Below are 14204 nucleotides of genomic sequence, written 5' to 3' on the forward strand. Positions count from 1 at the left end.
TGCATGGCAGCCCCCTCCCCCAGACTCTGCAGCCCACCTGTTCAGGTTAGCATGCCTCACTCGGTGAAATCTACCCCAGCCCAAATTCTTGCCCCTTTGGGCCATTTCTTTACTCTGAAGATGAAAGGAGAAGTGCATTTCTTTTGTCACCTGCCAGCCACTTGAGGGCAATTTGAGCATGGAAACAAGAGCCATTGGGCAGCACTCTCCCCGAAGTAATTGTGCTGCGAAGCCACAAAGTGGAGTGATCGCTGGGTGGAGGTGTAACCAGCGCACAATCCCTCAAACACCTTGGGAGCTTGCAGATGAGAGCCATGTCATTGTCATTGTTGTTTCACTTTACCATAGATAGGTTTTATTAATTTGTTCAAATTCCCATGACTCCAGTTTCACATGAGGTCGTGGACTTCTCAGTCAAAAAGTTTTAGCAGCTTTGGTAGGTCTGAAATTTCAGAGTATTGAGCAAGGCCTGCACTGAGCTACAACATGATCTAATGAGATCGGACTGTCAAAACAAGAAGCACCAGTCTGTGGTTCAAAGGTTTTTAAGAAGGAAATTTGAAGCTCAGCTGTGAGAACCTCAGAAAGATCATAAAACATGGAGGGTGGAAGCCGATTTCTTTTTCATTTCTACTGTGATGGATGGGACACTTGTATTTAAACAGAGACACTGAAGTGGAATGAGGTATGATTAAACAGAAACAATAGATGGTATCTTGCCTTTCTATTGGGAAACTCTAATCGGTTGTGTAATTAGTAGGGTGAAGCATCAGAAAAATACTTGAAACATTTTGTTAGGGCCCTCAAGAGCCCTCAGGGAGACGAGCTCCAGAATGTCAAGAGACCATCCATAACTCAGACCAGAGTTAGAAAGGAGTTGCATTCCCAGCCCACCAGCTCAGAGATTTGGGACAAGTTATTTAACCTTTTTTGCTCTTCTTGTTTTTTTCTCCCCCAAATGAGAATTGGGACATTATAGGATTGTCATGGGGATTCAAAGAAATAATGTGTGCAGAATGCTTGGAGCAGTGCCTGGCATCCAATGAGTGCCCAATAAATGATCATAGCAGCTGTTAGGTAACATGGAAATGTGTAATACTGTGTAGAATATTCAAAACAGTTTTCAAAGTAAAACCCAAGGTCACAGATAGTTTTATTTCTGTTTTCCATAACTACATTTAATCCCCAGTTGCTTTAAGTTCCTCTCGTTTTTCTCCAGTATCCCTATAAGTATCTGATAGTTTCTTGCTCGCCTCACGTTCTCACGAATAAATGCTCAAGACAAAATTTCAAGGAAGGTTTAGGCAGGCACTGGTGCTGAGTCACTGTGACCTGCCTGGGCCCCTGAGTTACACCCCCTCCCCTGTCCATTTATTGAAGAGTATATTCACATCTTACCTCCTGCTGGATTACAATGTAACCATTAACGAGATGTGTTTACGCAATGCCTTGTGTGTGTAATCACTTGTAATAAAACATTAATAAAGAATATGGTTTATTGATGAATCTATAGAGACTACAAGGGGAAAACTCAGTACTAATGGTGATCTCACTTTTAATATGTCAGATAACTACTGCAAATGAAACCTAATTGATTTTATCAGATAAATGGGGTCAAAGTTACACTGCTGCAGTCACTGCTTTCGAACCATCTTTATGTGACTTGGGAAGATTTTATTCTGGGGACACTACCAAGGCGTTTGCCCTGGCCCACTGGCAGAGGACTTTGATTTGTGCACCACAGCAAGAAGCAGAAGCAGGTAATTACCTTCTACCCGATAATAGAAGCCATCAAGAAAACCACTGTCCCTGATTCTAGATGGAATTAGACACCATCTAAGAATCCTCTTTAGCTAAGTTCTTTGCTTCCTGTAAAATCCAGAATCCAGGCGGGGTTGTAACTCAGTGGTAGAGCACTTGCCTAGCACGTGGAGCCCTGGGTTCAATCCTCAGCACTGCATAAAAATAAAGGTATTGTGTCCATCTACAACTAAAAAGTATTTTTTTAAAAATCCAGGATCTCTGTAGAAGTCTGATAAAAATGCACAAATTATTTGATGTTTCATTTTTCACAAAAAATCTTCAAAGAAGGGGAATCTTACTGTCACCTTGGACTTTGAGAAACAGACAAGAAAAACGTTTAATTTGCTCCAACATAGTTTATGATGTCATTAGAAATTCTTGATAAAGTTGTCAGCATGAGTATGCTGTTCAACTAATAAGGCGTGCTTTCTTCACGGAGTGTTGTGCAATAGATGAGCGTTTCCCCTTTCTTTCCTGTAAATTGTAGCTTTCCTGCGATTAGCTTCATAGTGCTCTCCTGATTAAGGAATGGCCAGCTGAAATCATCAGGGATTTCCCCTTGACTGTTTTGGAAACAATCTGAAAAATTAAAAGTGTTGCTTGGAAATTAAGAAATTTGGAATAATTCATGTGAACCTAAATGGTGAAATAGAGTCAAGAAATGATTGTTGAAAATAAGATAATATAGGGTCACAGAGGAATAAAGCAACTTTAGAAATAATTAACTCTCTAAAACATTTAATAAACTTTAATGACTTTGCTCCATGCTTTTCAGAAGATTTATTTGTTCTATTTTAAGAACTAAGCTGACACAGAAATGTTAAAATAACATTTTGGATGTTTGGAAAGTCAGTTTTAAATTTAATTTCTTGAATGACTTGGGGTTAATAAAAAAATTTTTTTTATAAATCCTTGTTGCATCCATGACCTTGTGCAGCCACCAGAACATGGACGAGAGACTGGGGTAGTGGCAAGTATGCTGTGCAGGGCAAAGGAATAAAAGGGGTATGTAAATTACTTTCTTCCCAAGGGCAGGATGGGTGGAGTGAACAGGAGACAGCTGGTTGGTGTGATAAAGAATGGGGGGGTCTGTTCAACATGAATGATCAGAAAAGCCTTGCAGGAAGTGATCTTACAGCTAAACAGAAGAATCAGCATGGTTCAAGCACATGGAAGAATTCAGCAAGTTCAGAGGACTTGAGAAAGCACATGCGAAGGCCCTGGGGCTGGACTGGATTTGGTGTTCAAGAAGGCAAGCTGGAGAATAGAGGAATTGTGAGGCAAGACCTGAAAAGTAGGGAAAAGAAGCTCTGAGAAAGGTAAATTACAGGGAGAAACAGTTTGCAATTGTGTTCATTTACTGTTTCAGAATTATCCTAGTTCTAGAAATGACATGTGTGGAAAACACTTTAAAGAAGTTAGGGCCTATGTGTCAGATCTGAACCTGCTGCATGCTCCAGATTTGTAAATGAAGACAAATGGACATTATTGTTGGTAACTCTTAAAAAAGAGAAGGACCTCATGACTTAGGAGCTACATCTCTTTTGTTGTCAACTTCCACATAACAATATATACTTCAAAAAGATGTCGTCAAAATCAGTCATCTTGTGACATCTCTTCTTCATCCTCCTCAGCCCCAGCATATGTGTTAAACATGCCTTATACTTCTAATTTCTCCACAAAGAATGGTAACAAGGGGAAATTTTTTAATAAAAAAAAAAAGAAAGAAAGAAACAAAAACTTCTCTCAACAGGTCAGGGAAACTAGATTTGCAAAACAAAATGAAAGAATTAGAGAAAATGATAGATCTGAAATCCAGTTATCCAGGCCACCAGCTGATGCAACCAAATAGTGGCTGAAAACTGCTGATGCTTTCTTTCTTTTATCTTCCAACTACCTAAGACCTTCTGGTCAGCATGAGCAACTTCCGGGACATCCAGTGCTTCCAGGATAGTTATTTAAAACAATGGGAAGAGAAAAAGATGGGTGTGTGGTCCTCAAACACTGGTAATCAGATAGGAGAGCAAACACGCAGAGATTGGAGCTGGGCGAATGCAGGAGATGATTTGCTCAGAATAATGTAGCAACCAGAAGCACAATGTATCATGCTTAAGTGGATATGGAAGAAGCAGGCCAGGTCCTCCCTGCCATTAAAAGCTTATCAAATCCCATTAATCAGTAATGTGCTTTTTAGGTTTGCGGCTTCCTTTTAAGGAGCCTTGCATTTTTAGACTCTCAACCTCTCTCTGAAAATAACCCAGCCCTGATGGTGGTGGTTAGCCTGCCATTTTGCTCTCCACCTCTGCAAGTGGGGCAGTGGTCCCAGCAGGACCTTTCTTTCTCAATGGCAGGTGCTGTAGATGAACCCGCAGGCTTCCATTCAGTCTGTTGAACTCATCTGTCATGCACCACTCCTGAGTAGTGGGCCAGCTAATGGTGACACGGCAGTTAAGTAAGATGCTGGGTGGGGTCCAGATGGGGAGATGGCAACGTCTGAGGCAGAGGTGAACACAGGAGATTGGAAGGGCAGAGGGACAGCAGCTGCTTCCAGTGAGGGAGGTGAGCACCAAGGAGGGCCTCAAGGAAGTGCCCAGACTCAAAGGGCAAGACTTGAAGAAGAGACTAGGCACAGAGGGTCCCGGGAATCAGAGACACAGCAGAGGGACCAGCGTAGCATGTTTCATCACTGACGTTTCTTCTGAAACTAGAATCCTTTTTCTTGGTTCCTGTGTGTGTCGGGAGCACATGGAAGGAGAGCAGCAGGAGTGGAGGTAACAGGGGAGTGAGGGACTGAAGCTCCGAGGGCCAGAATGGCCCTCCCAGTTCCTTCTCAGAGTTCCAGGTGGGAAAGCTGCTTGGGGTTGCTCTGTGGGTGCAAGGAGGTGCGTGGCAGCATAGGCATGGCTGGGCTTTCAGTCAGACAGACTACGAGATCACATGGCCTTCTTGTATTAGCTAAGTAATTTGGCATGTCAAGACCTCAGTTTTCTCATCTATAAAATAGGAATAAGAACCTCTCCCTCATGAGCTTGTGAGAATTTAATTAATTCAGGGAAAATGCGTATTAACACATTCTGAGCAGATGGTCAGCCATAAAGGCTAACTGTCTTCCTCCTCCCTTTGTCACATGTAACAGACCCTCTCTGACCATTGGTTCCGTCCCCTAAGGTAACTGACAGTCTGCAGATTCAAGTCCCTTGGTGATTTATTCACTTCACCATGACTGTGCTGAGGGAATGCCTGGCCTTCCTAGCAGGGCCACTCTCCAGGCAGGCTTCACTCCATGACCCTCCCTTTGCTGGTATCTTCATTCTTGGCAAATGGCTGATGATGACAGATACCATGCCCGGGTGAGCAAGTGCATGGCATGCCTTCCTCTTAAAGTCTCTTCTCCTAATCTGAGGTCATTTCTGTGCAGTTTTCCTGCCCTCTGCAGCACAAACTCAAGCTCACTGCAGCTCAGTTCTGAGCAGTGTATGCCAAGGTGCTGCTCTCAAGTGCCTGTTTTCTTACAAAATGAAACTTACAACATTAGGCAACAACATGAAGAAAGCACGTGACAAAGTACAAAAGTCTAAGTATGTTCAAGGCACTGGCAGCAAGAATACTGTCTATCCAAAGGAAGGAGAGGAAGCTGAAGTTTTCAGGGGAGACTCCAGGCTTCAGGAACTGTTAGAACCTACCAGCATGTTCCAAACACCATTGGCAATTTCTCACCATCGCTCCACCTTTCCCATGGACCCTAAATATGAGTTCCTAAATATGGGAAAAATAAGACTGATTTAAATCCAAGATCCCCCATTCTTTGAAATTCTTCCCTACCAGACTGCATTTACATATAAAGATTTAGGGCTTCCATGTTTATCAAAGACAGTTGCCCATCAGAGAGCTTCATCAGTACAAGTTAACATGAATTCAGTATAGCAACATTATTATCTGATTCCATTTTATAGGGAAAAAGAAGGCAGACTATTTTATTAATTATGAATTTAAAATTGGAACCCCTGTTAATAGCATATACACATGTGCACCCAGAAAATATTCACAAGCCATATTGAAGAAGATTAATAATTCGGACTACATCAAAATTTAAGAATTATTCAAGACAAAAAATATCCTGAGGAAAGCCAAAAAATAAACCACTAAGTGGAGAAGAAGAGGGATTGTAATGCACATGATAGAGGATTAATTTCCTGCACAAAGTCTTCCAAATCAATAGAAAAATGACAAACCAATTTTCTACAAAACCAAAGGACAGCTGGGCGCGGTGGTTCATGCCTGTTAATCCCAGCAGTTCGGGAGGCTGAGGTAGAAGAATTGCAAGTTCAAAGCCAACCTCAGCAACAGTGAGGCACTAGGCAACTCAGACCCTGTCTCTAAATAAAATATAAAAAAAGGGGACTTGGGATGTGGCTCAGTGGTTAAGAATCCCAGGGTTCAATCCCTGGTACCAAGAAAAAAATAACGTTACTGAAAAAACAAAAGGACATAAATAAGCAGTCCCAGAAAAAGCAGTACTAATTTCCAATAAGCATTTAAGATACAAGGTTTAATCTGATGAAAGAAATGAAAATTTAAAAAATCTTTTAACTTTTCAAATTGGTAAAGATGTACACTTTGGCTAATACTCAGTGTTGTAGACTACATGGGAAAGTGGGCTTTTGAAACAAGGAGTATAGATAAAACATTTTATAGGCAAAAAAGATATGTATGAAGTGATGTTTCAGTATCTGTTATGTCAGCCACAAGCTAGAAGCAAGCTTTAAACTTCTAATCAAGATGAAGTAAAAGGGACCACCACCACCTCCCATCTGAAACAACAGCGAAAAATAAAAAAAATAAATAGGACAAAATACATGAAACAATAGCACTGAAAACACTGAACATCAGTCATGGAAAGGCAGAGCTCTTTGAAGACAAGATACAAATGATATGAGTCCTACGAAGTCTTCAGCTTGTTTCTTGGAGAGAGTTCCAGGCCACAGTGCAGAGGGGGGCACCTGGGCAGATCTGTGCTTTCCTTGAGTGGTAGAGAGGAACAGGAGAGGAGTCTGGAGGTCTGAGGGTGGTCTCCCTTGAGCATTCAGTTGAATACTATCGAGTGCATTCGTGTGGAGAAATCACCCCAAACGAGGAGGAACAGTGGATGGAACTCACGCAGGGATGAGAACAGAACCTCAACATCCAGAAAGGAAAACAATTCCTAATTCGGAGACATTAGTTTCAGTCTTGCTTCTGTCATGGAGGAAACTTGACATGGATTAAACACAGCTGGTCACCCTGAAGAAAACTTAAAAGTGAGACCCGTAAGGATCAAACTGTTTTCAATTTATTTAACCATGTCCCATAACAAAATTAAATGATGATTATAAGACAGAAAGGAGGAGAAGAGGAGGAATATGATTAAACAGCATCTCACACTATCTGGAATCTAATTTTAAACGTGCTAAACAATTTAGTAGTAGGAAAAATACAACCCCTAATGAGGGGAAAAGGAAATCAGTCCGTTGAAACTGATCTAGAAATGACAGACTTCTATATTAACAGGCAAGGGCATTAAAACAGTTATTATGACTGCATTTCATATGTTCAGACAACTAGAGGGAAGATTGCCCACATTATGTAGGAACATGGAAGAGTTAGATAGATACATACATACATACCTATGACCCAATGTCTGTGGTTTTAAAAAGGAAAAAAGAAAAAGATAAATCACCCTGAATGAAATTAATGACAGCTTAGACATTGCAAGAGACCAGAAAACTGGGTGACATGACAATGAAAACAGGATGTTTAAAAATGAACAGCACACCAGAGCTCTGTGGGACAATTTCAGGATGTCAAATATATGTATTATTGAAGTCTCCAAAAAAAAAGAAGACTTTTAAACAGTGGAGAAATAATGGCTGAAAATTGTCCAAACTTCATGAAAGCTATGAACCTACAGATGCAAATTCAGTAAAACCCAAAACACAAGAAACATGAAAAAAAAAACAAAAACAAAAACCCTAACCTAGGTGTGTTATAATCAAACTGAATAAAATTAGTGACAGGAAAACCTTAAAAAGCAACTAGAAAACAAAACTGCAGGTTACATGTAAAATAAGTATAAAGTTGACAGCAGATTTCTCAAAAAATAATGCAATGTATGCATTAGTAAAGGAAAATCTTCAGGCTACTAAAAAGAAGAATAAAACCTGTCAATCTAGAATTCTATACCCAGCAAAAATATCTTTTTAAAAAAAGAAGGTTTTTGTTCAAATAAGCAGAACAAAAAAGAACTCATCCCCAGCAAAGTTGCACTGAAAGAAATGTTAAAATTCTTCAAGAAAAAATAAATGATGCCAATGGAAACTTAGATTTAAAAAAAGAAATAAAGGGCAACATAAATAACTACTTGAGCATGTACAAAAAAAAGTTTTCTTATTATGTTAGCCCTTTAATCACTGAGTTTTTGAAGCAAAAATAATGTTTCTGACAAATGTGGAAGTAAAATATATGCAATAACAAAAAAACTGGGATGGGAGAAATGGAATTATATTTTCTAAGGCTTTTACACTATATATGAAGTAGTATAATAACACTGTGATAAGTTAAAAATATGTACTATAAGCCAAACCAGTAAAATACCACACCAACAGATTATAGTTAATTGGCCTATACCAAAGATAAAATGGAATCAATAAGGAACACTCAATCCAAAAGTTGCCTAAAGGGGCTGGGGATGTAGCTCAGGGGTAGGGTGTGCGCTTAGCACACTCAAGGCCCTAGGTTCAATCCCCAGCACCAAAACCAAAACAAAAGTTGCCTTAAAAAGAGGGGAAAACTAATAAAGAATACATAAATAGCAAATGGTAGAGTAGAATCTGGTCTAATCATTACATGTAAAGGGTCTAAGCATAGCAGTTAACAGAGTTATCAGCCTGGATGTAAAAGCAAGACCTGACTATATACTGCCTATAAGAAGTCCTTATTAAATGTGAAGATTAAAAGTAAAAGAATGGAAGAGCATACTGTAACAAATTAAAAACTATAGATGTGAAAAAACAAATATTATTAGGGATAAAGAGAGCCATTTCATGATGCTAGAGGGATTGATTTGTTAAGAGGACATACATTGATGCACCTAATAAAAAACTTCAAAATTCATGAAACAAAAACCTAAAAAATTGCAGGAAGATAGACAAGTCTACAATTATAGCTAGAAATTTCAAAAAAGTTGATAGAACAAGTACTCAAAAAATCAGTAGGGATGTAGAAGACCTGAACAACGTCATCATGTAGCCTCACCAAATTGACATTTATAGAACTTTCCACCTAACAACAACAGAATATACATTCTTTTCATGTTTATATGCAACATTTAATAAAAGATACCATATTCTGAGCAATAAAGCATGTCTCATTAAATGTAAAAGAATTCAAATCATATAAACTATGTTCTCTGACCATAGTGGAATTAAATTAGAAATCAATAACAAAGATATCTGGAAATTTTCCAAATAGTTGGAAACTGAATACAGTAAATTTCTTTCCTTATCTACAGTTTTAGTCTCCACAGTCTAAAAGTGGTAAGTTGAAAATTCCACAGATAAGTACTTGTTTTAATTAATTCAGTACAGCGTGTTGTTATAATTTTTGTGTTTCAATATTCGTTATTTTTAATCTGCTATGCCTACTTTACAAATTAAACTTTATCATAGGTAAGATTCAGTATTATCTACAGTTTGGGAATCTTCTGAGTCTCCTTGGAACCCCTGCAAATTGGGCAGTGGGCGGGAGGCCACTATTGTATGCAAAGAGAAATCAAAGGGGGAATTTAAGGATTATTAAATAAATGAAAGTTAAAACAGAATATCAAAATATGTAGCGTGTGTGCAGCTAAAGCAGTACTTAGATAATCATCATATTAAACACCTGCCCATATTAGAAAACAAGGGAAGTCAAAGCAGTCACTTCAGTCTCTAGGCTAAAACTGGAAAAAGAAAAGTAAATGAACCCCAAAGTAGGCATATGAAAGAAAAGTAAAGATCACAGTGGAAATGAGTGAAATAGAAATCAGAAATTCAGTATAAACACTCAGTGAAATCAAAAGCAAGTTGTTTGAGATTAACCTAATTGATAAACTTCTGAGCAAACTGAGGATTAAAAAAATCAAAAATACTATACTAATTACCAGTAACAAGAATTAGAGAAGTTATATCAGTAGTGTATCATTATCCTTTTAATATGTTAACATACAGATACATAATACCCATACATGTACCAGCTACATGCTATGTACCCATTACCATATTAAAAGAATAATAATGTGAACCACATTATTCCAATAAATGCCACAATGTAAGTGAAATGGACAAATACCTTTAAAGGCTTAAACTGCCAAACTCACTTAAGAAAAACTGGACACCCTGAATAGTGGTCTGTCTATTAAAGACATTGAATTTATAGTTAAAACATTTCTACAATGAAAACTGCATGCTAGACAGCTTCATATCTACCATGATTTCTACTAGATTCTTAAAAGTAATGCAAACTCTGAAACTGAAGAGATGAAAAAGCTACCAAATACATTCTGTGAGGCTGGCATTTCCCTGATGCCCAAACCAGGCAGTTATTACAAGAAAATTGTTAAATCAGTATCCCTCGTAAATATAGATGCAAAATTCTAAACAGATTTTTAGCAGAGTCTAAATATATTAAAAGGATAATATGCCATGACCAAGTCCCCTTTATTCTTTAATAGATGCAGAAAAAGCATTTGACAAAATCCCATATTGATTTTGATTTAAAAAAAAAAAAAAAAAAAAACTCTCAGCAAACTAAGACTAGAAAGGAACTTCTTAAACCTTAGCTTAACATCATACTTTATGTGCTGAAAAACTGAAAAGGAATATCTACTCTGGCATGCCTGTAATCTCCAGAGGATTAGGAGGCTGAGTCAGGAGAATTGCAAGTTCAAAGCCAGCCTCAGCAATTTAGTGAAGCCCTCAGCAACTTAGCAAGGCCCAGTCTCTAAACAAAATATTAAAAAGGGCTGGGGATGTGGTTCAGTGGTTAAGCACCTCTGGGTTCAATCCCTGATACCCCCCTCCAAAAAAAAAAGAAGAAGAAAAAATATTCTCTGACCACTTTTATTCAGCATTGTCCTAGAGGTTATAAAGTAGTGCAGCAAAGCAAGAAAAAGCAATAAAGACATCCATCCACTGGAAAGGAACTAGTAAAACTTGGAGGTGACATGATCATCTGTGCTGAAAATCCAACAGTATCTACAAAAGTTACTAGAATTCATAAGGAGGAAGTTTAGCAAAGTTGAAGAATATAGGATCAATAAACTAATCAATTGTGTTAACACCATACAATTATAAACTGAAATAGTTAAAATACCATTTTTATCATAAAAAATATGAAAAACCTGTGATACATCAGACTAAAGATGTGTAAGGAATATATACTAAACACTACAAACATTACTGAGAGAAATCAAAGAAATTCAGTATAAACACTCAGTGAAATCAAAAGCATCTGATTATACTTAAGATGTCAGTTCTTTGTTCTTTATAGAAATTGAAAAAAGTCATAAAACTCATTCAGAAAAATAAGAGGCACAGAATAGCCAAAACAATCCTCAGCAAGAAAAGTAAAGCAGGAGGCATCACAATACCAGACCTTAAGTTATACTGTAGAGCTGTAGTATCAAAAACAGCATGGTACTGGCACAAAACAGACATGAAGACCAGTGGAACAGAATAGAAGACAGAGACAAACCCACATAAATAGTTATCTTACACTAGACAAAGGCACCATAAACATACGCTGGAGAAGAAAGCCTTTTAAACAAATGGTTCTGGGAAAATGAAATCCTTTATTAGCTGAATGAAATTTAACCCCAGTCTCTCAGCCTGCACAAAACTTGTCTCACAGTGGACCAAGGGCCTAGGCATTAGACCAAAGACCCGGCACCTACTAGAGGAAAAAGTAGGCCCAACTCTCCATCATGTGTGTTTGGGACTAAATTCCTCAACAAGACTCCTAAAGCACAAGAAGTAAAATCAGGAATCAACAAACAGGATGGTATCAAACTAAAAAGATTCTTCACAGCAAAGGAAACAATCAAGAATGTGAAGAAAGAGCCTACAGAATGGGAAAAAATTATTTGCCACCTGTACCTCAGAGTATTAATCTCCAGGATTATGAAGAAACAAAAACACTAAAGAACCCCCAAATATCCCAGTCAGTAAACTGCAAAGGAACTGAACAGGCACTTCACAGAAGAAATATGAATGGTCAAATATATGAAAATATGTTCAACATCACTAGCAATTAAAAAAATACAAATTAAAAAACTGCACTGAGATTCCATGTCATTCTAGTCAGAATGTCAATTATCAAGAATACAGGTTAACAATAAATATTGGCCAGGTTTTGGGGGAAAAGGTTCACTCATACACTGCTGATGGGACTGCAGATTGGTGCATCCACTATAGAAAGCAGGATGGCGATTCCTCAGAAAACTTGGGATGGAACCACCATTTGACCTTGTTATCCCATTCTTTGGCATATACCCAAAGGACTTAAAATCAGCATATGATAGTGACATGGCTATATCAATGTTTATAGCAACTCAGTTCACAATAGTGAAACTATGGAACCAACCTTAGTGCCCTTCAGCAGATGAATAGGTAAAGAAGATGTGGTATATATACACAGTGGAATATTACTCAACCTTAAAGAAGAATGAAATTATGGCATTTGCTGGTAAATGGATGGAACTGGGGACTATCATGCTAAGTGAAATAAGACAATCCCCAAAAACCAAAGCCCAAATGTTCTTTCTGATATGTGGATTCTAACACAATAAGTGGGGCAATGGGGGAAAGAAGGTCATTGATTAGACAAAGGGGAATAAAGGGAAGGGAGAAGGGATGGGAACAGGAAAGACAGTAGAATGAATTGGACATAAAGTTTTTGTGTTCATATATGAATACACGACCAGTGTAACTCCACATTATATACAACCACAAGAACAGAAGTTATACTCCATAATGTATAATATGTCAAAATATTCTCTACTGTCATGTATATCTAAAAAGAACAAAAAAGAAAAGATGTCAGTTCTTACCAAATTAATCTCATGATTCAAAGGAACCCCAATCAAAATCCCAGCAGGGTGGTTTTTTTTCCCCCCTTTGGTAGTTTTTTATTCTGAAATTCATGTGGAAACAAAGGATCTATAGCAGCAAAAATAACTTTGAAAAAAAAAAAAAAACTATAGAACTTACTTTACCTGACTTTGAGACTTATTAAGCAGTAGTAACCAAGACAGTATATCAAGGCAGCAGTTAAGTAGGTAAGAGGGACAGAATGGAGTCCAGAAATAGACCCACATGTAGGCAGCTGATTCATTTTCCACAAATGTGCAAAGACAGTTCCAGGGTTTTCCGCAGCATGCAAGACAGTTCATTGGGAAAAGGACAGTCTTTTCAATAAATGTCTTGTGATTAGGTCTGCACATATTTAGAAAATAAACTTTGATTATATATCTAAAAATTAACTCAGTGAGTCATATATCTAAATAGAAAACTTGAACCTAGAGAAATCTTAGAAGAAAACAGAAACTGGTCTTGGTTTAGGCAAGGATTTATTAATTGTAGCACCTATTAACTATGGCGCTATTTGAAAATAGTGCAATCTATTTTTAAAAATTATAAAATAGGCTTTATCAAAATTAGGGACTTCTAAGGAGAATGGACGAATGAGTGTTGTTCTGGGAAATGTTAATTTCAAATCACAAATCTAATGAATCCAGAAAAGAAAAAAAAAAAAAAAACAGTAACAAAATTCTCCACTCCAAAAAACACAAAAAGGATTTTGAAAAGACATGGAAGCGAACAACAACAGCAGCAAAAAATCCTGCACTAAAAGGGCTTAAATTATATAGGTGACAAACCCAGGTAAAGATGTCTAACCTCATTGGTCATCAGGGAAATACAGATTATAAAACCATAAGGAGATACACCACTGCACACCTTTTAGAGGGCCAAATTTTTATTTAAGAAGCTAAACAAAAAAGACTGTCCACACCAAGTATTTGCAAAGATGTGGGAGATCTGATCCTCTTACCCTGTTGGTGGGAATCTGAAATAACGCAGACACTTCAGAAAGCAATTCAATGGTTTCTTTAAAAGTTAAACATACATGTACCAAATGGCCTGGGCATCCCCGTTCCTGAGCATTTATTCAGGAGCACTGGAATCATCTGCCCTACAAAGACTTCTTTGTACACAAATGTTGATGACAGCTTTATTTGTCATAGTCCAAAACTGATAACCATCCAGATCTCCCATAACTGATGGATATGTAGCATTCTGTGGCATTCCCTAAGTATTGATTCATGCAGC

At 37.8% G+C, this 14204-nt stretch overlaps 1 protein-coding gene across 4 annotated transcripts in view; it reads left to right on the plus strand.

The window, feature by feature from the left end:
* The window catches only part of NSMCE2 (NSE2 (MMS21) homolog, SMC5-SMC6 complex SUMO ligase), a 229827-nt gene that overhangs the window by 183318 nt on the left and 32305 nt on the right, over positions 1-14204 (plus strand). The window lies entirely within an intron of this gene.

Source organism: Sciurus vulgaris, assembly GCF_902686455.1.
Source record: "Sciurus vulgaris genome assembly, chromosome: 1".
Classification (NCBI taxonomy): domain Eukaryota; kingdom Metazoa; phylum Chordata; class Mammalia; order Rodentia; family Sciuridae; genus Sciurus; species Sciurus vulgaris.